The sequence below is a fragment of the Mesoplodon mirus genome, assembly GCF_964341445.2.
Source record: "Mesoplodon mirus genome assembly, chromosome: 4".
NCBI classification, from domain to species: Eukaryota; Metazoa; Chordata; class Mammalia; order Artiodactyla; family Ziphiidae; genus Mesoplodon; species Mesoplodon mirus.
In genome coordinates, this window is record NC_138979.1 from 14,976,398 (window position 1) to 15,001,417 (window position 25,020).

A 25,020-nucleotide genomic window follows, 5' to 3' on the forward strand; every position below is an offset into this window, starting at 1 on the left:
AACCCAAATGTCCATAAACTGATGAATGGATAAACAAAATATGGTACATACATATAATAGAGTATTATTCAACAATGAAAAGAAATAAAGTGCTGATACATGCTATGATACAGATGAACTTTGAAGACAATCTGTTAAGTGAAAGAAGCCAGTCAAAAAAAAATACATGTTATGAATCTGTTTGTATGAAATGTCCAAAATAGACAAATCAATAGAGACAGGAGATTAGTGGTTGCCTAGGGGAAGGGGATAAGAATGAGGAGTGCTTGCTAATAGATATAGGGTTTCTTTTGTGTGTGATGAAAATATTCTTTGGGGTGATGGATGTGCAACTGTAAATATACTGAAAAACACTGAATTATACACTTTAAATGTGTCAGTTGTATAATGTGTAAATTGCATCTCAGTAACGTTGAAACACCAAGTATTAGAATAAATGCATGCAAGGTTGGGTCGAGAAAACCTATCTATGGAATTAGCTACAGAAAAGGTCAGGCTAGTCTTAAAATTTTTATTCCATTAATAACAGAGCAATATTGCTTCCGTAGTACATTGAGTGTCTATCCGGTTGTGCTCTAAGTTTTGGTAGACAGTGGTTAATAAAAGAAAGAAGGCATATGTGTTTATCAAACTTGCATTCTTGCAGTAGCAACACAATAAAAAGCTGAAAATAAGAAATAATTTCAGAGAGTTATAAATAACATGAAGAAAAGGAAAGAGGAACATTGAACATAGTAAGACTGGGAGTGGGCAAAGGAGGGATGGGGCTGGCCTCGCTGACATTTGGGCTGAGACACAGATGCTCAGAAGTCCTGGGAGGAACTGGGGAATTGGGCTCCATGTAGAGGAAAGGGTCCCGTAAAGGCTCTGTGGTGAGGAAGACTCTGGCTGTGTGTCTGGAGCAGTGAGTGAGGGGCAGAAATAGGATAGGAGTTGGGGTTGCATAAGACATTACTGGAAGTTTGGATTTTATTTTCAGGGCAATGGGAAAACATCGGAGGATTTGAGGGAGAGGAGTGATATGAGAAACCTGTTACTTTTTTTGACCTGTCTGCACCTAAAAGCAGCATCTGCTTCTAGATATGATTTAAATGATGATTTTCTGAACTTTGATACTGAGTCTGAAACTCTAATGGGATGAAACTTTTGAGAGAGATGGTGAGTTTGCATGTGGGAAAAATGTAATTGTGACCAGAGGACAAAGTATGATTGAAAAACATGGCAATGATATTTGGTGGCTCTGTCTCTTAAGAGGAGCTATTCCCCTTATGTGGTGGAAGTGACGTTGTTTGAGTTCTGGGCACTAGACCTTAAGTGGCCTTAATCCAGTTGGAACACTGCCTTTATCTTGGATTATCTGGGTTGGCCCTTAATCTGATGACTGTGTCCTTATAAGAAACAGAAGAGGAGAGGACACAAATAAAAAGGAGAAGATGGTGTGAAAATAGAGGCAGAGATTGGAGTGATGTTGCCACAAGCCAAGGAATGTTTGGAGCACCAGAAGCTGGAAGAGGCAAGGAAGGATTCTCCCCTCCACCCCAGACTCTTCACCCAGATCATTGCTCTACCAACACCTTGATTTTGGACTTCTGGATTCCAGAACTGTAAGAGAAAAAATTTCTGTTATTTTAAGTCACAAAATTTATGGTAATTTGTTATGGAAGCCTTATAAAACTAATATAGGCAGATATTTAAGAATATTGCAGGGTCATATGGTGAGTGATCATGTACCTGTAAAAAAAAAAACTCCTAAACTGTTTTCCAGAGTGACTGTACAATTTTAGGTTTCCCAACAGTGATGTAAGAGAGTTGCAGTTTCTCCACATCATTGTCAACACTTGGTATAGTCAGTCTTTTTTATTTTAAGCATTCTGTTGGTAAAGATGATGTTAGGAACTGAATGACTGAGTCCTTCCCAAATTCATGTTAAAATCTAATCTCCAATGTGACGGTATTTGGAGGTGGGGCCTTTGGGAGGTAATTAGATCATGATGGTGGAGCCCTCGTAATGGGATTATTGCCCTTATAAAAGAGACCAGAGAGTTTAATAGCTCTCCTTCTGCACTGTAATGAGCCGATGGAGATGTTCACAGCAAATGGCATTGATTACTCAGTGAAACTATGACAGAATGTCTGTGTCCTGTAGGCTCAGTAACATGGTGACTTTTTTTTGTCTATTGCATGGTAGAAAGAAAACTTCTCAGGTATGTGAAATCCAGGAAAAATGGTTGCTGTCACATACTCCACATACTCAAGTTTGCTGCCACTGCTGTCTTTTGAAGTACAAAATATTTGTGTTTGGTCCCAAAGATTGAGGGCAAATTTGATGCTACAATTTTACTTGAGAGTCGATTTACACCATCCACAGTCTAGCTTAGAAAAAAATCCATCTTAACAGACAGAAAAGACATCATCATAAATAATAATCAAGTAACAATCAAGCCTTTAAAAAGAGAGTATTTAATTGCCAAAAGCTAATACCACCCTAAATCATAGCGACAAATGCCCAAGGAACTCTCCAAAACCAAAACAGTAACTAAAGTACTTCTTGGCTTTCAGGGCCAACCCAATTTTCCTCTTTGATGTTATACTCATTCACAGGGCGGGTATATTTGGCTGCTTAAATACTGTGTCATTTGCCAATATCTATAAATAGCTGTTTATTATTGAGTCTTCAGACAATAACCTGCAATTCTACATCATTTCCCCTTTTCATTTACCAATATACCATGTAGTGGGAAAATAACTTTTTTTAAAATTTCACAAAGATGTCAGGAATCGTTACAACATGGAATTATGATTCTGTTATTTTACTTTTGCAGCATGTAATACATTAAATATTAATGTATGATGATGATTCCCTGAGAAAATTTAATTAAATTAGGTTGGCACATCTCCTAGACTGTTAATTACTATAATATCAACTAGAGTTGAGTATGAATATTGCATATGCCAAAACAAACAAATGAATTTTTGGGATACTGAGAATAGCCATGTAATTTTGAGGCCCTGATGGGATTTGACTATGAAAACAATGTGAGATTGAATCCCCCTGATTTTTTTATCTTGGGTTTGCTCTTTCTGTTTCTACATTTAAAAATCATAGACCCATCGAAAAACATTTAAATTCTACTGGCAGTTTTACTTCACTTATGTTTTTCTTTTTACTTTTTTGGTATTTTTATGTGATGTTTGTTTCAGGAATATCTTTTTAAAACAAATTTATACACTATATATTTTAGAGTAGTTTTAGGTTTGCAGAAAAATTGAGTAGAAATTAGAGAATTGAGTAGAAATTAGAGAATACCCCTCCCTCCTGCTAGATTGTCTTCCAAAGAGGCTGTACCATTTTGTATTCCCACCAGCAATGAACGTGAGTTCCTGTTGCTTAATGTTCTTACAAGTATTTGACATTGTCAGTGTTTTGGATTTTGACCATTCTAATAGGTTTGTGGTGGTCTCTCAATGTTGTTTTAATTCACAGTGCCCTTATGAATATGATGTTGAGGATCTTTTCTTATACTTATTTCCATCTGTATATCTTCTTTGGTAAGGTTCTATTGTGGACTTGCGAGAGTTCTTTGTATATTTTGGATACAAGCCCTTATTGGATATATGTATTTCAAATATTTTCTCCAACTCTATGGCTTGTCTTCCCATTCTCTTAACAGTGTCTTTTCCAGGGTAGGAGTGTTTAATTCTAATGAAGTCCTACTTAACCAATTGTTTTGTTTGGTGCTGTATCTAAAAAGTCATCACTAAACCCAAGATCACCTAGATTCTCCCATATGTTTTCTTCCAGTTTTATAGTTTTGCATTTTACATTTATGTCTATGATTCATTTTGAGTTAATTTTTGTGAAAGGTATAAAGTCTGTGTCTAGTTTTTGTTTTGTTTTCTTTTTTGCTTTTTTTTTTTTGCATGTGGATGCCCAGTTGTTCCAGCACCATTTGTTGAAAAGACTATTCTTTCTCCATTGAATTGCCTTTGTTCCATTGTGAAAGCTCAGTTGACTATATTTGTGTCAGTCTATTTCTGGGCTCTCTATCTGTTGCGTTGATCTATTTGTCTATTCTTTTGTCAATTCTGCACTGTCTTGATTACTCTAGCTTTATAGTAAGTCTTGAAATTGGGTAGTGTCAGTCCTCTGATTTTGTTCTTTTTAAGTATTGTGTTGGCTATTCTGTCTTTGGCCTTCCACATAAACTGTAGAATCAGTTTGTTGCTTTCCACAAAATAACTTGCTGGAATTTTGACTGGGTACTCTCTTTTTTATTTTCTAGTCCCTGTGATTCAAATTTCTTCTTCTTTTCACTCCTATTATCTTGATAAGACCCTCCCTTTTTTCTCTTCCTTTTGTTACTCCATTGAAACAGGAAATTAGCATACACACCATTTTCTAAGATATTTACAACTCATTTTCAAAAGGGTTGAGCTTTTCCTAGTTCTACAAGTGAGTTTTGAAGGCTCGTTCTTACCTTGTTCAAGGAGAACATGAACTCTTTCCAGGCTTATTTTTTATTCCCTATCAATGATTCACTTATTCCAAACAGCTAAGAAATTTGTAAATTTGACAGGAGTCAAAAGTAGCTATTTATCAGGACTTCCCTGGTGGGCACTGGTTAAGAATCTGCCTGCCAATGCAGGGGACACGGGTTCGAGCCCTGGTCCGGGAAGATCTCACATGCTGTGGAGCAACTAAGCCCGTGTGCCACAACTACTGAGCCTGTGCTGTAGAGCCCACGAGCCACAACTACTAAAGCCCATGTGACACAACTACTGAGACCCGCGTGCCTAGAGCCCGTGCTCTGCAACAAGGGAAGCCACCGCAATGAGAAGCCCGCGCACCACAATGAAAAGTAACCCCCGCTCGCCGCAACTAGAGAAAAGTCTGCGTGCAGCAACAAAGACCCAACACAGCCAAAAATAAATACAAAAATTTTTAAAAAGTAATAAAAAATAGTAGCTGCTTATCAGTGTGAGAAAATATTGACACATTTTCTTTACCATGTTAGCTCATCAAGCCATTTCTGTTGACAACTCTCACACACAGAGATTTCTTTTTGCCTATATTGTGCCTACATCCCTATACCAAACATGATCATGGGTTTCCATAAACATAGCTAAATGCCAAGCTCTGGTGTCCCGCCGGGCATAACTGACACTGCAGGACACTTTTTCCAAAGAGTATCCTACCTGCCTGCATGAGCAGCTGCAGGTAGAGCTGTAGTCAGTAAAATACTCACCAGGAAAGTATTTTAAATTGGAAACACAGAGCTTATATTGAGCTTGATGTCAGGAACACAGTCACAACAGAGCATGGAGCAGCATTCACAAATCTTATCTGCTGCATGTGCAATGGCAAAATCAAACATGACCTTTAAAAATAAAACTCAAGGGGCTTCCCTGGTGGTGCAGTGGTTGAGAGTCCACCTGCCGATGCAGGGGTGGCACAGTGGTTGAGAGTCCGCCTGCCAATGCAGGGGACACAGGTTCGTGCCCCGGTCCGAGAAGATCCCACATGCCGCGGAGTGGCTGGGGCCATGAGCCATGGCCGCTGAGCCTGCGTGTCCGGAGCCTGTGCTCCACAACGGGAGAGGCCACAGCAGTGAGAGGCCCGTGTACCGCAAAATAAAATAAAATAAAATAAAACTCAAGTCAGTATCTGTATAGATTCTGTGCATGCGTGTGTGTATGTGTGCACACGCATGTACATTCACGGGCATGCAGGCACATGTGGGTAGTCTTTTTCAGCTCCCAGCTCCCAAGGACAGAGACCTTATTTTTCCTATTCACTATATATGAATAAATGAATGAATGAATGAACATCTCATATATGAGTGGACAATTTCACAAATGAAGAATTCTATCCCTTTTCCATTTTAATACTAGTCATCAGGTACTTGTTGGGAAAATATTGGTCTTCTCTCTCATTCTGTGAGTCTCTTGAGGGCAAGGGCTGTGTGGTCCCAATCTCTATGCCTACAGCTCCTGGTACTGTGCCAGGAACACAGCACTCATTAAATCCTTTTAAGAGTAATAAATAATTATTGTAAATCAACTATACTCCAATAAAAATAATAAATAATTAACTGGAGGGTGGCCTCAATGAGAAATTCATTTATATGTGACCACTTAAAACTTTTTAGAAGCTTAAAATTGAAAGAAAGGAGAACAGGAATAAAAATATGTTCCTAAAGAGTCACGCTCATGCTTCTGTAGGCGCCTGTCTTGCTTCACCTACCCTCAGTGTAGATAAAATGTGGGGAAAGCTTTTCATTAAGTTGTATCAATTTTATGATACTGAAATAAGAGAAGCAGAGGCAGAAAGACATTTGGGGTAAAGAAGAGGCCGACGAAGGAATAAAGGAGAGGATATGAGATAGACAAGCAAGGGGAATCAACAAGAAGTTGCCTTTATTAACTTAGGAATATTGAAATCGTGCCACGGTAAAGTCATTTTAATGTGTTTTCTTTAAAACAGATGTGATCCTGGAAGAGGACCAAAGAATAGGAAGCCCTCCAGAGGAGTCAGGAGTCATTGCCCTGTTAACCTAAGCAACCCTACATCAGGTTAGAGATGGTTGCCAGGGTCAGTGGCCCTGAGGAGAAGAGCGGCCATAGTTGATAACACCACCTGGTTGAAAAGAATAAAAAAAAAATTTCAAAGTGATTATTTAATGCAGAGTCCCCTGCAAATATTTCCCATGTCTTGTTGAATTTCACAGTTGAGCTTTGAAAACTTTTTAATGTTAGCAAAATCATTATTAAACAAATTCTCTTCTTCCCAGTAGCCACAGCGTTAGGAATAATCCTAAATTTCCACTAAATGGAATCTGGCATAGCAAAGGAAATCTCTTCCTGAGTTAAACCATCAGCCAAGGACAAAACAACCAAAAATAAGTTCTGTGAACATTTGGAGAAACACATCTTAAAGTATAAAGCACAACATTGCCCATAACCTGTTATGTAATATAACTACCGCTTCAGTTTTTACAGTGGAGGAGACCCTTTTAAGGATGCATTGTGTTAAGGGCACTTCCTTTGTACCCTTGTTGCCAAATCTAATTAGAAAGAAGTATTTCCTTGGGTTATGAAACCGAAGGTGTTGTGTGTGTGCTTGTAACGAGTTAGTACTCTCTTTGGGATTATCTCCATCCTGTCTGTTACCATCTTTAATCTTTTCTTTCTATTATTGTCCAAATTATAACTTTTCTCTTATTATTCCTCTACCTATTATACTATTAGTAGTATCATTATGTTCAGAGAGCAGATTCTCTAGCCATATTTATCTCAACTTTAAAATCTAGTTCTTAAGTTGTTGTGGAGAATGTTGGTATATATTTTCCATTACTTTAAAATCTCTGTACTACTGAATATTATTTGCCACCATCACTCATTGACTCCATTCACCTATCTTGATTGATATGAACAAAACAAATACATCATGCTATTTGCCTTCCAAATTAATAAACCAATTCAATAAAATAAAAATAACTATGCTATTAAATGGTACAAATTAATGCTTTTCTACTTATAGAAGTACTTTATCTTAAATAAAATCAGATAGTTTAATATCTACATTTAATACGTTGGTTTTCAATTTTGAATAGAGCCTATGAAATCAGTGTAACATGTATTTAATTGCTTCCACTATTTTCACTTTGTCTGTTTATCAATTTCTATCTTTCTGTAGTCTATACACTAAGAATTTTGGAATTTCGATGTAAAAGAAATCATAACCATAAAATTTGGGGATTTGAGTATGAGAGAAGATTGGAGATTTCAATATTTAATCCACTTGAATCTCTGCAGAGATTGATGCTCACCTATGTTTCTTCAATCCTCCTTTATCTATTTCCTACATATTTTTCTACTTAAAATTTGTTATTTGATTAGAATTTCAACTAATATGTATTAATATCTTTTCGTGAGAAATCTACAATTTACTTTAGTGTAGCAACTTGTTTAATTTATTAAATTATTTGTTTTCAACCTACTTTGTTAATATATTCTATTATGTATTATGTTTTATATCATTATTTATGCTTCAAAAGGGTTTGCCTGAATCCTTCCACAGCCTGTGGCAATGTCCCAAACCAGATAGGCAGCATTTCACAAACCTTTCCAGCTAGAAACTTACCTGTGAACAACTGAAATACTTGAGATCAATTTTTGCAACAGTAGATATTTCATTTCAAAGTCCAGGCAGCTCAACACTCCACAGATAAAGTAATGAAACCCTTCAGCTGTAGAAACCCAAGGTAAATCTTTTCACCTTTCCAAAGGTTCACTCTTGCTCCATTTGATAAGAAGTTTTTGGAAGTAGAAAACAACTTTTACTCTTTATATGCAAAGTTTCTTGAAAGAAAAGGTGATTTGTGTTAACTCAAAGGCATTTCTCTATATTTGGGTGACCTTATTTGGTTTATACGTGGTCCTTAGAAAGTGTGGTCTGATTTTGTGAATTCAAGATAGGAAATCCATGCCTAATGATCCAGGCAGACTTAGAATCAGTTCCTGAGTGAAAATGTGGCAATTTTCAGAATATAAAAATGTAGAATTTCAATGGCACTGTCTGAGTATCTTCAGAATACACCAAAGTGTTATCACTGATGGGTTAAATAATAATAATTGCTTAACTCTGCTATCCTAAGTGTGATCCTCAGACCACCAGCATCAGCCTGTTTTGGGAGCTTGTCAGAAATTCAGACGTTCAAGGCCCACACCAGACCCACTGAATCAGAATTTAATTTTGAGAAGCACTGGCTTAATCAACTTCCCAATTCAGAAGGTGAAAATTCAGGCCGATCAAATGGTGGGTTTTGTGTAGGGTTAAAAACAGGCAGTTAAAACAATTTAATGAAAGCCACAATTTGTTGGTGATGTCAAGCCAGTTTACATAGTTAAATCATTTGTAGGGGAAAATAGGAAAGTTTAACTTTACATAAGGAGCATTCTCAGGAGCAGGTGCAATTTAAGACACATGTTGGTCCGCCCACTGCCAGGCCATCCAGATGAAAAAGGAAAGAATCTCACAAGTCATATGGAGACACTCAATTCTAGACATCTGGTTCACCTTCCAGAAATTTGGTGATTTGAATTTAATAAATTTTCATCAAGATTTTTGTCCTCCTATTATGCAGCCTAAACTCGGTCCCTAGCTCCCTTACAGAATTCTCCAGATGACATAGCATTTACCTATCAACTACTGTATTTCTGTAGGGAAAAAAATGGAGTTCTTTTCCTGTGTCATTGTAGATTTCTTGAAGCTTCCAGCAATTGGCCAGTGAGCAGACGGTGCTCCCACATGATCCGGGTGTTAAACTGTTGAATAATGGATCTTGAGGTGGTGCTCTCTGGTACAGCACTTCAACTGAAGCATATTTAGCATTTTTCACCAATGCATTATTTCCAGAAAAAGTACCTAGAGACACCTGCACCTAGAAGAGAGACATTGATTTTACTTTAAAATTTTCTTACTGGAGGCGGAGTGAATTCTGATCCTAGTTCCATAATTGGAAGCATCTAGTGCATCTGCTCCTAAGCAGATAAAGGGCAATAGTTTCTGAATTGAATTAAGTCAACCATTATTTTATCACTAAATTACTGGAGTCGTCTGTTTATCCTTCTAGCTCCAGCTGGAACATTTTAGGATTAGAGGTGACCCTGATAAAGTAAATAATTATCCTCATTTTACTGATCTAATTTATTTATTGTCCTGATAAAATCCTGGCTTATTTCCCCTGTTTTTTAGATGCAGTTATTGGAACTTTCATGAAACCAGGTGAATCCTGATCCAAATTATGTATGAGCTAGTATCTGTTTTGCCAAAGACAAAGACACATTAGCCTATTTTGACTGAGACCACATTTCTTCAACTTGGATTTGCTTTAATTTTGAAAAAAAGAAGAACTTAGAAAAGGCAAGATTTACAGTCCAACTCATTTCACATGCAAGCAAAGTTGTGAAAAATTAGATAAATATTATGACTGTAACTATAATACTTTAACAATAAATGTAGATTGTAAGATTCATTAATAGTTTTCCAGAAAAAAAAAAAACTCTTGAAAATATTACTTTCTTTTCTTGCAACTTTGAGTGTGGTGATGTTACATATATATTTATATTTTCAGAATCTGTGTGGTTTCAGATCTTCTCCCCATTGTTTCTCTAAAATGTGTAGATTTCTTTACCTCTTGGAGTGAATGAATAAGGAGAATGTCGTGTATTAGCTTTCTGCACAGTGGCTCAAAATCTACTGTCAGGCATGGAGCTAGGCTCTCGGGGAGAAAGTCCCTACCCTTTTAGAATATAGATTCTGCTTAATTTCTCATTAAAGCACACACTGATCTCATCTCTAAAACGTAAGAGTTTAAGAATCAAAAGAGTAGATTGGGGTTATTGTTTATATCCTGCTCAGCAGAGATGTGTTTCTGGAAGATGGATATGTTTGACTACACAGTCACCTGTTATAAAGGTTAGGCAAATCCTACCATCTACTAATTGTCCTCTTACATTAGAACTTGTTAATTTTTTTTTTTTTTTTTTTTTTTTTTTTTTTTTGCTGTACGCGGGCCTCTCACTGCTGTGGCCTCTCCCGTTGCGGAGCACAGGCTCCGGACACACAGGCTCCGCGGCCATGGCTCGCGGGCCCAGCCGCTCCGCGGCATGTGGGATCTTCCGGGATCGGGGCACGAACCCGTGTCCCCTGCATCGGCAGGCGGACTCTCAACCACTGCGCCACCAGGGAAGCCCAGAACTTGTTAATTTTTGAGTTGACTTAAATCATTTTCTTTTCTCTTCACGGTTAGACTCTGTAACACTAGCTTACATTGCACTGTGAAGAGTTATAACCCTGATATTAACCTTAAACTTTCCTCCCTAAAGACTGAAGAGCTTTCCTTCTTGCTCTAATATCCCAGGATCTGATGAACTAGCTGATGTTCTCCCCTATCTTCACCTTTTGCAATTTTTAACATCAAAAATAGTCTCACTTAGTCTTTACCTTTCCAACTGCAATTCTAAACTTTTTCATTTGTCTTCCCTGACATCGCTCACCACAACTCTGATCATTTTACTTGTCATCTCTGGATCTTTTCCAGGTCAATTATATCCTACCCATTACAAATAGATCTATTAAATCTATGTTCATGAGCAGAAAAAAAAGGGAGAGCTTGGTGTGTAACAAGCCCCATGGTTAAGTTAGATCACTGACTATTATGTAGCATAAACTTTTAAAGTTTGGCATTTGTTGAGTATTCTGACACGTCTTAAACTCTTTTAGTTTAATGATGTTTTTATATTATTTTATACTATTTCTATAATTAGGTAACTCAGATTTTACCACCTGGAAATACATTGGAAACTGTTGACAGTGAAAATAACATTTGCTAAAAGCTGAACAGCTGTTTCTGATCATTCTGTTAATTTTGATGTGTTTTTTCTGAGTTTTCAAATACATTTTCTAAACATAATTTTAACCAAAATATTTTAATAGTTCATACCACAGTGTTGTTCATGTCTTGTATAAAATGTGAATCTTGGGGTTGCTTTTCCATAAAAAACACATTTCTGATGTTTTTAGTAGTGAGATTTGTATTATCTTATAAAGTTGATGTTTTCAATGAAATGGACCTTTTGAAACTGCAGGATTATATGCATTCTATAATTCGATAATTTTGAACATCTAATTCCAGGACTAGGTATGACTGTTCCAAGACTATGATTAAGTTAGGAGATGTTTTCTGGCTTGTTCCTGAATAAACTTCCTATTATTGCCTTATGCCATTTTTAAAAATCATGTGGGTTCAATATAATAATTTTGGTGTGGTGAAAACATTTAGTCACTTATTCTGGGTCACATTTGATGGAACATCATTGATAAGTTAAAATCCATTTTTTTAGGATGGATTTGTATTATATTATTATTATTCAATGCTCAGTTGGACTGTATTAGTCATTTTTTCTTGTTATTGTTCATTAATGAAGCATGAATTCATCTGTGGCTTTCCTTCCTGGAAGAATTTATTGGCATATGTAAACCCGGGGATTTCCTCATATATGGTCTCCACCACTTTATGTAAAATATGTTTAAAATAGGACTGATCTTAGATCTGATTCTCTAAGGAATTCCATTGTTTACATTTTTTTTTTATACAAGTGTGACCCTTTATGCCATACACATTTTATTTTATTCTTTTTAGTTCCTTTCCTGCTGGGTTGTGGATTTGGCAGAGTATGTCTTATTTTGTGTTTTCCATAGTTCCTAACTAAGCCCGTAATAAATATTCATCAAATTAAATGTCAGTTTTCTATAACAGTTGAACTGTTGGCTCCTATTTCTAATTCTATGGTGATTTCCTTAAAACCTAATAGGCTTGCTGTAAAACTTTCTCCAAGACAACTTGAAAGTTTAAACAAACCATATTCTCTGTGTCTGTTTTCCCACATAAATACGTTTCACCTCCAAGAAGTCTATTTGATTTAATCAGGCATGATTTATGCTTAAGGGAACCACATTACCTTTTCCCAAATAGATTATGTTAAGAAAAATGTTCAGCGATCTTCCCTTTATTTTATATAGATGCAATTCATTCCAACCAATCTTCATCGGTGCTGGACACTGGAAGGCCCATCAGGGGATGCCTGTCTTTAGAGCATTTATAGTTGAAAGATATTCAAAATGTATGTGCTGCTGATACTTAAGTGCACCTGGGACACATAATCCCCATTGAAATGTCATTCAATTGACAAAAGTCAGTTGAACACAATAGTCAAAAAGTTGAAAGAACCCAGTGTCCATCACCAGATGAATGGGTAAACAAATGTGAGATACATGCAATGAAATATTACTTAGCCATGAAAAGGAATGAAGTCTTGGCACATGCTACAATATGTATGAATCAGAAGAACATTATGCTAAGTGAAATAAGCCATAAAGAAAGGGGAAAATATTGCATAATTCCATTTATATTAAATATCTAGAATAGGCAAATTCATAAATATAGAAAGTAGATTAGAGGTTATCAGAGGCTTGTGTGTACAGGGGCACGGATGGGGAGGTTTTGCTTGCTGGTTACAGAGTTTCCGTTCAGGGTGATGAAAATATTTTGGAAATAGATAATGATGATGTTTGTACAACACTGTGAATGTAATTAATGGCACTGAATTGTGCATTTATAAAGAGTCAAAATGGCAAATTATGTTACATATATCTTACTACAGTTTAACTAAATCAATAATTTAATATAGTAAAAACCATGACTGTACATTTTAAATGGGTGAGTTATATGGCATATGAGTTATATCTCAATACAGCTGTTTTTCTTTTAAAAAAAGTTAAAGATTGGAGGGTGGAAGCATATAACCCTCTGGTGCCCTTGTTATCCTTTCCTTAAAATATGGAACTAATAATAATTACAAAATCACAAGTGTGTACCCTCACTATGAAATGCCTGGAGTCTGAGCTGATTCTGGGAAATGTGTGGAAATCAATACACAGATGGCATTCTGTAATGCCCAATCATCATTTATGCATTAAAAACTTTCAAAATAAGGCTTCTATTGGAAAGGTTTGTTAAATACAGTCTTTTTCTCTCTCAATTTTGGCAGAGCTGGTCATATTTCCAGAATACCTTTAGGTGCGTGAGATAGATGATTTCTTTTTTTTTTTCCCCCTTTCATCTAGGAACTTTGCAAACTGCAAGAATTGCTTTGTAGTCTGAAGGGCCCCTGTGAGCTATATGGCGTTGCCAAGATTGCCAGCCTGCCAAAATCCCGGCTGCCAAAAGACTAGCCAGGGCTTCCTCATATAATGAAAGGACAAAAAAGGCCATGTGCTTGGCAGACTTGCCCAATTCCCTCAGCTTCATAGAAAAAAATAAATCTTGGAAGAAGTCCAAGAAAGAGCTACCATCTGGTCACACTCTTGGCTTTCTCAATATGGCTCCCAACACCTACCACCAGTGGCAGGAGGGCTTCCTGTGTTGGATGAAGGCAGGCTGCAGAGAATATGCAAAAGTCTGATGGGAGCCTAATGAGGTAGGACTTGACAGACCGGTCTTGACCTGCAGTCTCATCATTGCTTCTGGCATATTCACAGAAGGGTCAACTTTTCAGCAATAAAAATTGGTGTAATTTAATAGCTGGCCCTGTAGTTGCTGACTATCTGTTAATTTCTTGAAGAATCTGTAACCTATCCAAGTACAAACCCACACAACAACTACAACACTGCATCCCAGATGACTCGAAGGCAACACCTTTGGGAAAAGCTGCAGAACTGTTTTTACAGTCTTGACACTTTGCAGTTATTCTGGCCCACTTTCTGTACACTTAGATCTTCAGTTCTAGAAACCAAAGCCAGTTTTTCTTTCGTGCAGAGTAGTTCATGCTACAAAAGTTCACTCCTTATAAGAAACCCTTCCTTTACAGTAAATGATGGCATGGAACTTGTGTTTGTATTCTGTCATTACACTGGCCTTGGTAAATGATGGCCTTGGTGATCTGCTTGGTTTAAACATTCATCATGTTTATCATTGGATTTTTGCCTTTAACATCTGAAGTTGGCAGTAATGAATAAGGTTAAAGTATTAAGCTATATTCATATTTCTGATTTTTTATGAAGATTAGAAGTCACTGATGGTGTATGCAAATTTTGAACCAGAAAGATCAGTATCACTTTTTGGGTCTCCATGAGAGAACTATTTTCATTATTGTCTTTTAGATTGACAAGCAAAGCCAGTACATTAATATTTTTCTTCTCCAATTAAAGACTCTCTAAGTTCTCCAGGCTGGCAAATCATCTATATGCTGTTGTCCTCCAGCCAAACAGAGCTTCAGGATCACATGGTATGCACGCTGTTTCTCCTAGCTGGGCTGTGCTGCTGACTTCAAACAAAGTATCCAACCTTCCCCACCCACCCCCCACCACCCCCATTCCCTGCTATTCTTCACATCTCTTCAAATTCTGGGCATCCTCTAAGACACTTCCCTCTGCCTTTTCCATCTAATCTGGCATCAGGTCCTGATGGTCCTGATGGTCTTGTTTCTTCCTTCCCATTGAAGGGGTTCAGAATATGCCACAGCAAAACATTAACGCTTTGGTATATTGATTATTCTGAGCCAAAGGCAATTGAGAAACGGCAGATGCAGGAAGGGCTCTCTGCCCTCCTTGTTTCTCCCTAAAAACAGGTCATAAGAGTTCCCGTGAGAAATGGGCCCTCCGGCACCAGGAAGAGAAGAACTTTCTTATCACTAGGGACTGGGAGTCATCCTCAAACAAACCAACCTAAACAACCCTGATCTTCTGTTAGTTTCCCTCATATATTTCCTGGTCACTATCCCACAATCCACTGCCCAGCTCAAGCCTCTTTGTCTTGTCACTTTACAAATGTATTCTTTCTTTGTTTAAAATGTGTATAAGCTCTTGGTCCTACCTGCTTCTTCAGATCTTCATTTTCCTTATGAAGAAAACTCAGTATGCACATAAAAATACAGCTGACCCTTGAACAACACAGGGGTTAGGGGTGCTACCCTCCATACAGTTCCAAGTCCTCTGATAACTTACAGTCCACCTGAATTCCCTGGTTGTCCAGTGGTTAGGACTCCTTGCTCCCATTTCAGGGGGCATGGGTTCAATCCCCGGGCAGGGAACTAAGATCCCACAAGCCTCAGATTGTGCGGCTCAACCAAAAAAAAACACAAACAAACAAACAAAAAAACGAACTAAAAAACCCCAAAACCAAAAAAAACTTACAGTCCACCCTCCGTATCAGCAATTCCACATCTGAAGATCCAACCACCTGCAGGACCTGTACTCATATCTACTATTGAAAAAAATCCTCAAGGATCTTCAAGATGGTGGACGAGTAGGAGGCAGAGATCACCTTCCTCCCCACAAATACATCAGAAATACACCTACACGTGGAACAGCTCCTACAGAACACCTACTGAATGCTGGCAGAAGACCTCAGACCTCCCAAAAGGCAAGAAACTCCCCACGTACATGGGTAGGGCAAAAGAAATAAGAAAAAAACAGAGACAAAAGGATAGGGACGGGACTTGCACCAGAGGGAGGGAGCCGTGAAGGAGGAAAGGTTTCCACACACTAGGAGCCCCTTCGCGGGTGGAGACTGCAGGTGGCGGAGGGGGGAAGCTTCGGAGCCGCGGAGGAGAGCACAGCCACAGGGGTGCGGAGGGCAAAGCGGAGAGATACCCGCACAGAGGATCGGTGCCGATGGGCACTCACCAGCCCGAGAGGCTTGTCTGCTCACCCGTCAGGGTGGGCGGGGCTGGGAGCTGAGGCTCGGGCTTCGGTCTGAGCACAGGGAGAGGACTGGGGCTGGCGGCGTGAACACAGCGTGAAGGGGTTAGTGCGCCACGGCTAGCTGGGAGGGAAACCGGGGAAAAGTCTGGAGCTGCCGAAGAGGCAAGAGACTTTTTCTTGCCTCTTTGTTTCCTGGTGCGCGAGGAGAGGGGATTCAGAGCGTCGCTTAAAGGAGCTCCAGAGACGGGCGCGAGCCGTGGCTAACAGCGTGGACCCCAGAGACGGGCATGGGACGCTAAGGCTGCTGCTGCAGCCACCAAGTAGCCTGTGTGCGAGCACAGGTCACTGTCCACACCTCCCCTCCTGGGAGCCTGCGCCGCCCGCCACTGCCAGGGTCCCGGGATCCAGTGACAACTTCCCCGGGAGAATGCATGGCGCACCTAAGGCTGGTGCAACGTCACGCCGCCTCTGCTGCCACAAAGTCACGTTGGCCTCTGCCGCTGCAGGCTCGCCCCACCTCCGTACCCCTCCCTCCCCCTGGCCAGAGCCCCTGAATCAGCAGCTCCTTTAACCCCGTCCTGTCTGAGCGAAGAACAGACGCCCTCCGGCGACCTACATGCAGAGGCAGGGCCAAATCCAAAGCTGAACCCCGGGAGTTGTGCGAACAGAGAAGAGAAAGGGAAATCTCTCCCAGCAGCCTCAGGAGCAGTGGATTGAAGCGCCGCAATCAACTTGATGTGCCCTGCATCTGTAGAATACCTAAATAGACAACGAATCATCCCAAAATGAGGCGGTGGACTTTGGGAGCAACGATATATATATATATATTTCCCCTTTTTCTCTTTTTGTGAGTGTGTATGTGTATGCTTCTGTGTGTGATTTTGTCTGTATAGCTTTGCTTTTACCATTTGTCCTAGGGTTCTGTCTGTCTTTTTCTTTTTTTTAATTACTTAAAATTATTTTCTTAATATTTTTTATTTTAATAGCTTTTATTTTATTTTATTTTATTTTACCTTCTTTGTTCTTTCTTTCCTTTTTTTCTCCCTTTTATTCTGAGCCGTGTGGAGGACAGGCTCTTGGTGTTCCGGCCAAGCATCAGGGCTGTGCCACTGAGGTGGAAGAGCCAAGTTCAGGACGCTGGTCCACAAGAGACCTCCCAGCTCCACGTAATATCAAACAGTGAAAATCTCCCAGAGATCTCCATCTCAACGCCAAGACTCAGCTCCACTCAACGACCAGCAAGCTACAGTGTTGGAAACGCTATGCCAAACAACTAGCAAGACAGGAACACAACCCCATCCATACGCAGAGAGGCAGCCTAAAATCATAATAAGGCCACAGACACCCAAAATACACCACCAGACGTGGACCTGCCCACCAGAAAGACAAGATCCAGCCTCATCCACCAGAACACAGGCACTAGTCCCCTCCACCAGGAAGCCTACACAACCCTTTCAACCAACCTTACCCACGGGGAAAGACACCAAAAACAATGAAAACTATGAACCTGCAGCCCGCAAAAAGGAGACCCCAAACACAGTAAGTTAAGCAAAATGAGAAGAGAGAGAAACACACAACAGATGAAGGAGCAAGGCAAAAACCCACCAGACCTAACAAGTGAAGAGGAAATAGGCAGTCTACCTGAAAAAGAATTCAGAGTAATGATAGTAAAGATGATCCAAAATCTTGGAAATAGAATGGAGAAAATACAAGAAACATTTAACAAGGACCTAGAAGAACTAAAGAGCAAACAAACAATGATGAACAAAACAATAAATGAAATTAAAAATTCTCTAGAAGGGATCAATAACAGAATAACTGAGACAGAAGAACGGATAAGTGACCTGGAAGATAAAATAGTGGAAATAACTACTGCAGAGCAGAATAAAGAAAAAAGAATGAAAGGAATTGAGGACAGTCTCAGAGACCTCTGGGACAACATTCAATGCACCAACATTCGAATTATAGGGGTCCCAGAAGAAGAAGAGAAAAAGAAAGGGACTGAGAAAATATTTGAAGAGATTATAGTTGAAAACTTCCCTAATATGTGAAAGGAAATAGTTAATCAAGTCCAGGAAGCACAGAGAGTCCCATACAGGATAAATCCAAGGAGAAACATGCCAAGACACATACTAATCAAACTATCAAAAATTAAATACAAAGAAAAAATATTAAAAGCAGCAAGGGAAAAACAACAAATAAAACATAAGGGAATCTCCATAAGCTGATGTTTCAGCAGAAACTCTGCAAGCCAGAAGGGAGTGGCAAGACATATTTAAAGTGATGAAGGAGAAAAACCTACAACCAAGATAACTCTACCCAGAAAGGATCTCATTCAGATTTGATGGAGAAATTAAAAACCTTACAGACAAGCAAAAGCTAAGAGAATTCAGCAGCACCAAACCAGCTTTACAACAATTGCTAAAGGAACTTCCCTAGGCAGGAAACACAAGAGAAGGAAAAGACCTACAATAATAAACCCCAAACAATTAAGAAAATGGTAATAGGAATATACATATTGAGAATTACCTTAAATGTAAATGGATTAAATGCTCCAACCAAAAGACATAGATTGGCTGAATGAATACAACAACAAGACCCATATATATGCTGTCTACAAGAGACCCAATTCAGACCTAGGGACACATACAGACTGAAAGTGAGGGGGTGGAAAAAAAAGTTCCATGCACATGGAAATCAAAAGAAAGCTGGAGTAGCAATTCTCATATCAGACAAAATAGACTTTAAAACAAAGACTATTACAAGAGACAAAGAAGGGATTGATCAAAGAAGGGATCAATCCAAGAAGAAGATATAACAATTGTAAATATTTATGCACCCAACATAGGAGCACCTCAATACATAAGGCAAATACTAACAGCCATAAAAAGGGAAATAGACAGTAGCACGATCATAGTAGGGGACTTGAACAGCCCACTTTCACTAATGGACAGATCATCCAAAATGAAAATAAATAAGGAAACACAAGCTTTAAATGATACATTAAACAAAATGGACTTAATTGATATTTATAGGACATTCCATGCAAGAACAACAGAATACACATTCTTCTCAAGTGCTCATGGAACATTCTCCAGGATAGATCATATCTTGGGTCACAAATCAAGCCTTGGTAAATTTAAGAAAATTGAAATTGTATCAAGTATCTTTTCTGACTACAATGCTATGAGACTAGATATCAATTACAGGAAAAAATCTGTAAGAAATACAAACACATGGAGGCTAAACAACACACTACTTAATAACCAAGAGATCACTGAAGAAATCAAAGAGAAAATCAAAAAATACCTAGAAACAAATGACAATGAAAACAGAACGACCCAAAACCTATGGGATGCAGCAAAAGCAGTTCTAAGAGGGAAGCTTATAGCAATACACTCCACCTTAAGAAACAAGAAACATCTCAAATAAACAACCTAAACTTACACCTAAAGCAATTAGAGAAAGAAGAACAAAAAAAAAAACCCAAAGTTAGCAGAAGGAAAGAAGTCATAAAGATCAAATCAGAAATAAATGAAAAAGAAATTAAAGAAATGATAGCAAAGATCAATAAAACTAAAAGCTGGTTCTTTGAGAACATAAACAAAATTGATAAACCATTAGCCAGACTTATCAAGAAAAAAAGGGAGAAGAATCAAATCAATAGAATTTGCACTGAAAAAGGAGAAGTAACAACTGACACTGCAGAAATACAAAGGAATATGAGAGATTACTACAAACAACTCTATGCCAATAAAATGGACAACCTGGAAGAAATGGACAAATTCTTAGAAATGCACAATCTTCTGAGACTGAAACAGGAAGAAATAGAGAACATGAACAGACCAATCACAAGCACTGAAGTTGAAACTGTGATTAAAAGCCTTTCAACAAACAAAAGTCCAGGACCAGATGGTTTCACAGGCGAACTCTATCAAACATTTAGAGAAGAGCTAACACCTATACTTCTCAAACTCTTCCAAAATATAGCAGAGGGGGGAACACTCCCAAACTCATTCTACAAGGTCACCATCACTCTGATAGCAAAACCAGACAAAGATGTCACAAAGAAAGAAAACTACAAGCCAATATCACTGATGAACATAGATGCAAACATCCTCAACAAAATACTAGCAAACAGAATCCAACAGCACATTAAAAGGATCATAAACCATGATCAAGTGGGGTTTATCCCAGGAATGCAAGCATTCTTTAATATATGCAAATCAATCAACGTGATACACCATATTAACAAACTGAAGGAGAAAAACCATATGATCCTCTCAATAGATGCAGAGAAAGCTTTTGACAAAATTCAACACCGATTTATGATAAAATCCCTGTAGAAAGTAGGCATAGAGGGAACTTTCCTCAACATAATAAAGGCCATATATGACAAACCCACAGCCAACATTGTCCTCAGTGGTAAAAAATTGAATCCATTTCCACTAAGATAAGGAACAAGACAAGGTTGCCTACTCTCACCACTATTATTCACCATAGTTTTGGAAGTTTTAGCCACAGCAATCAGAGAAGAAAAAGAAATAAAAGGAATCCAAATCAGAAAAGAAGAAGTAAAGCTGTCACTGTTTGCAGATGACATGATACTATACATAGAGAATCCTAAAGATGCCACCAGAAAACTCCTAGAGCTAATCAATGAATTTGGGAAAGTTGCAGGATACAAAATTAATGCACAGAAATCTCTGGCATTCCTATCCACTAATGATGAAAAATCTGAAAGTGAAATTAAGAAAACAGTCCCATTGACCATTGCAACAAAAAGAATAAAATATCTAGGAATAAACCTACCTAAGGAGACAAAAGACTTGTATGCAAAAAATTATGACACTGATGAAAGAAATTAAAGATAATACAAATAGATGGAGAGATATACCATGTTCTTGGATTGGAAGAATCAACATTGTGAAAACGACTCTACTACCCAAAGCAATCTACAGATTCAATGCAATCCCTATCAAACTACCACCAGTATTTTTCACAGAACTAGAACAAAAGATTTCACAATTTGTATGGAAACACAAAAGACCCCGAATAGCCAAAGCAATCTTGAGAAAGAAAATAGAGCTGGAGGAATCAGGCTCCCAGACTTCTGACTATACTACAAAGTTACAGTAATCAAGACAGTATGGTACTGGCACAAAAACAGAAATATAGATGAATGGAACAGGAGAGAAAGCCCAGAGATAAACCCACGCACATATGGTCACCTTATCTTTGATAAAGGAGGCAAGAATATACAATGGAGAAAAGACAGCCTCTTCAGTAAGTGGTGCTGGGAAAACTGGACAGCTACATGTAAAAGTATGAGATTAGAACACTCCCTAACACCATACACAAAAATAAGCTCAAAATGGATTAATGACCTAAATGTAAGGCCAGACACTATCAAATTCTTAGAGGAAAACATAGGAAGAACACTCTATGACATAAATCACAGCAAGATCCTTTTTGACCCACCTCCTAGAGAGATGGAAATAAAAACAAAAATAAACAAATGGGACCTAATGAAACTTCAAAGCTCTTGCACAGCAAAGGAAACCATAAACAAGACGAAAAGACAACCCTCAGAATGGGAGAAAATATTTGCAAATGAAGCAACGGACAAAGGATTGATCTCCAAAATTTACAAGCAGCTCATGCAGCTCAATATCTAAAAAACAAACAACCCAATCCAAAAATGGGCAGAAGACCTAAATAGACATTTCTCCAAAGAAGATATACAGATTGCCAACAGACACATGAAAGAATGCTCAACATCATTAATCATTAGAGCAATGCAAATCAAAACTACAATGAGATATCATCTCACACCAGTCAGAATGGCCATCATCAAAAAATCTACAAACAATAAATGCTGGAGAGGGTGTGGAGAAAAAGGAACCCTCTTGCACTGTTGGTGGGAATGTAAATTGATACAGCCACTATGGAGAACAGTATGGGCGTTCCTTAAACAACTAAAAATAGAACTACCATATGACCCAGCAATCCCACTACTGGGCATATACCCTGAGAAAACCATAATTCAAAAAGGGACATGTACCAAAATGTTCATTGCAGCTCTATTTACAATAGCCAGATCATGGAAGCAACCTAAGTGTCCATCAACAGATGAATGGATAAAGAAGATGGGCACATATATACAATGGAATATTACTCAGCCAGAAAAAGGAACGAAGGTGGGTTATTTGTAGTGAGGTGGATGGACTTAGAGACTGTCATACAGAGTGAAGTAAGTCAGAAAGAGAAAAACAAACACCATATGCTAACACATATATATGGAATCTAAAAAAAAAAAAAAAAGGTCATGAAGAACCTAGGGGCAAGATGGGAATAAAGATGCAGACCTACTAGAGAATGGACTTGAGGATATGGGGAGGGGGAAGGGTAAGCTGTGACAAAGTGAGAGAGTGGCATGGACATATATACACTACCAAACGTAAAATAGATAGCTAGTGGGAAGCAGCCGCATAGCACAGGGAGATCAGCTCGGTGCTTTGGATCACATAGAGGGGTGGGATAGGGAGGGTGGGAGGGAGGGAGACGCACGAGGGAAGAGATATGGGGACATATGTATATGTATAATTGATTCAATTTGTTATAAAGCAGAAACTAACACACCATTGTGAAGCAATTATACTCCAATAAAGATATTAAAAAAAAGAAAAAGAAAAAAATCCTCATATAGTTGGAGCTGTGCAGTTCAGACCTGATTTGTTTAAGGGTGGGCTGTATTAAAGAACACCTGTAGGCTTTCTCCTATTCATCTATCTTATGCCAGTTTAATTCTTAGGCCCAGCCACAGAACCTAAGAGGGCCGAAGGAAGCTTTTCCTCCCCTATGCAGTTACCGTTGTCCTTCTTATGCCTTGTGGACGGTTACAAAAATGGACGCCTTCCCTTCTCATTTTTTACCTCTACATATCATCATGTTAAACATTAAATGTTCCCAAGGGGTTTGCTTTTGGAATTACTACATCTGGTTAAAAAAGAATTTTAAAAAGAGAATGAGAGAGAGAATAGGATATTACATATCCTGTGGAATAAAATGAAAAGGTACAGATGTGTCCCTAGAGTCCATTATGCATGACTCACCATGGCTAAGGTGACTCCCTCTCCATGGAGCTAAGTTGCTTCATCCCTCTGGTTGCTTTGTCATCCCGAGCTACAATCCTCCCTCCCCTAAATCTGTGTAAACCTCACTGAAATTATAGGTTTTAAAAAAAGCATTTGATTATTCCTTACTTTATCTTCATATTGTTTGTATTTATATTCATCCATCCTGCATGCCTGACTAGACAATGAACTCCCTGAGGTGCTTCTAGAGCTTGGCATCCTCAGTGGCTACAGTGCTGCCCTGCATTTATTCACATTTATCTAAATTTATATTGGATCTGGATGCACTGGCTGTTACATTAGGCCTGAGTCTGGGGCTAGTGAACGAGGCATTCTCCACCGTCCTGGAAGTTATAGATTATTAAAGGAGAAGAAATAGGTCATTAAAGCTGCCGGATATAGATTAAAAGAGATTTGCAGTGCTCTGTGTGTGCATATTACCAGGTGACCAAACGTAGGCAGGATAGTTTGGGAATGTTTTGTGAGAAAGTGATACTTAAGCTGAGACCTCAAGGGTGAGCGGTAAGGGTTCAATAACTGATAATACCTCTTTAAAAACTAAACTACAGAACCAACTTTAAAGAGCAGATAAAAGGTCACAGGGGGATTTAGAGATTCAGCCAATTCAGTTATGGCAACTTCAACTTACATGAAGGACAATTAGTAAAAGAAATGGCATTTTATTTGATTCCCAACTTATCTAAAATCTTCTAGCCTTTCACCACTGCGGCTGCAGCCATGAGTATGCTCAGGCTTCAGAAGAGGCTTGCCTCCAGGTCCTCCTCTGTGGCAAAAGAAGGTCTGGTTGGACCCCAATGAGACTAACGAAATCACCAATGCCAAATCCCGTCAGCACATCCGGAAACTGATCAAAGATGGACTCATCATCCGGAAACCTGTGATGGTCCATTCCCAGGCTCGATGCCGGAAAAACACCTTGGCCCACAGGAAGGACAGGCATATGGACATAGGTAAGCAAAAGGGTAGTGCCAGTGCTCGAATGCCCTAAAAGGTAACCTGGATGAGAGGATGAGAATTCTGTGCCCGCTGCTCAGAAGATACCGTGAATCTAAGAAGATTGACCACCACAGGCATCACAGCCTATACCTGAAAGTGAAGGGTAACGTGTTCAAAAACAAGCGGATTCTCATGGAACATATCCACAAGCTGAAAGCAGACAAGGCTTGCGAGAAGCTGCTGACGGAGCAGGCTGAGGCCCGCAGGTCTAAGACCAAGGAAGCCCGCAAGGACCATGAAGACTGGCTCCAGGCCAAGAAGGAAGAAATCATCAAGACTCTGTGCAAGGAGGAAGAGACCAAGAAATAAAGTTCTCCCTCTCTTCTCTGTACATAGTGGCCTCGGCAATTAGATAGACCACTCATTCAATAAAAAACAAGCATTTATCTGCCTTAAAAAAAAAATCTTCTCAAGAAGAACAAAAGACAAATGGTTGGAGACCCTAGGGCTAACCTCACAGTCGGGCAGTTGGAACCAGGCTGGCCTGTGATGAAGATAACTAACCAGCTGATGGTTAAAAGATAGAACAGGTGATTCTTGGAGCCATCTGCTTTGAAACCAGTAGTTTTCACAATTTCCTTTGCTTTAGTAGCATTATAT

General features: G+C 38.8%; 1 pseudogene across 1 annotated transcript; it reads left to right on the forward strand.

Moving 5' to 3' along the window:
* Nucleotides 1–24,141: 24,141 nt before the first annotated feature.
* On the forward strand, nt 24,142–24,790 carry LOC309802594 (large ribosomal subunit protein eL19-like; annotated as a pseudogene). The gene has a single exon. The product of its transcript is annotated as a large ribosomal subunit protein eL19-like (transcript).
* Nucleotides 24,791–25,020: the final 230 nt, after the last annotated feature.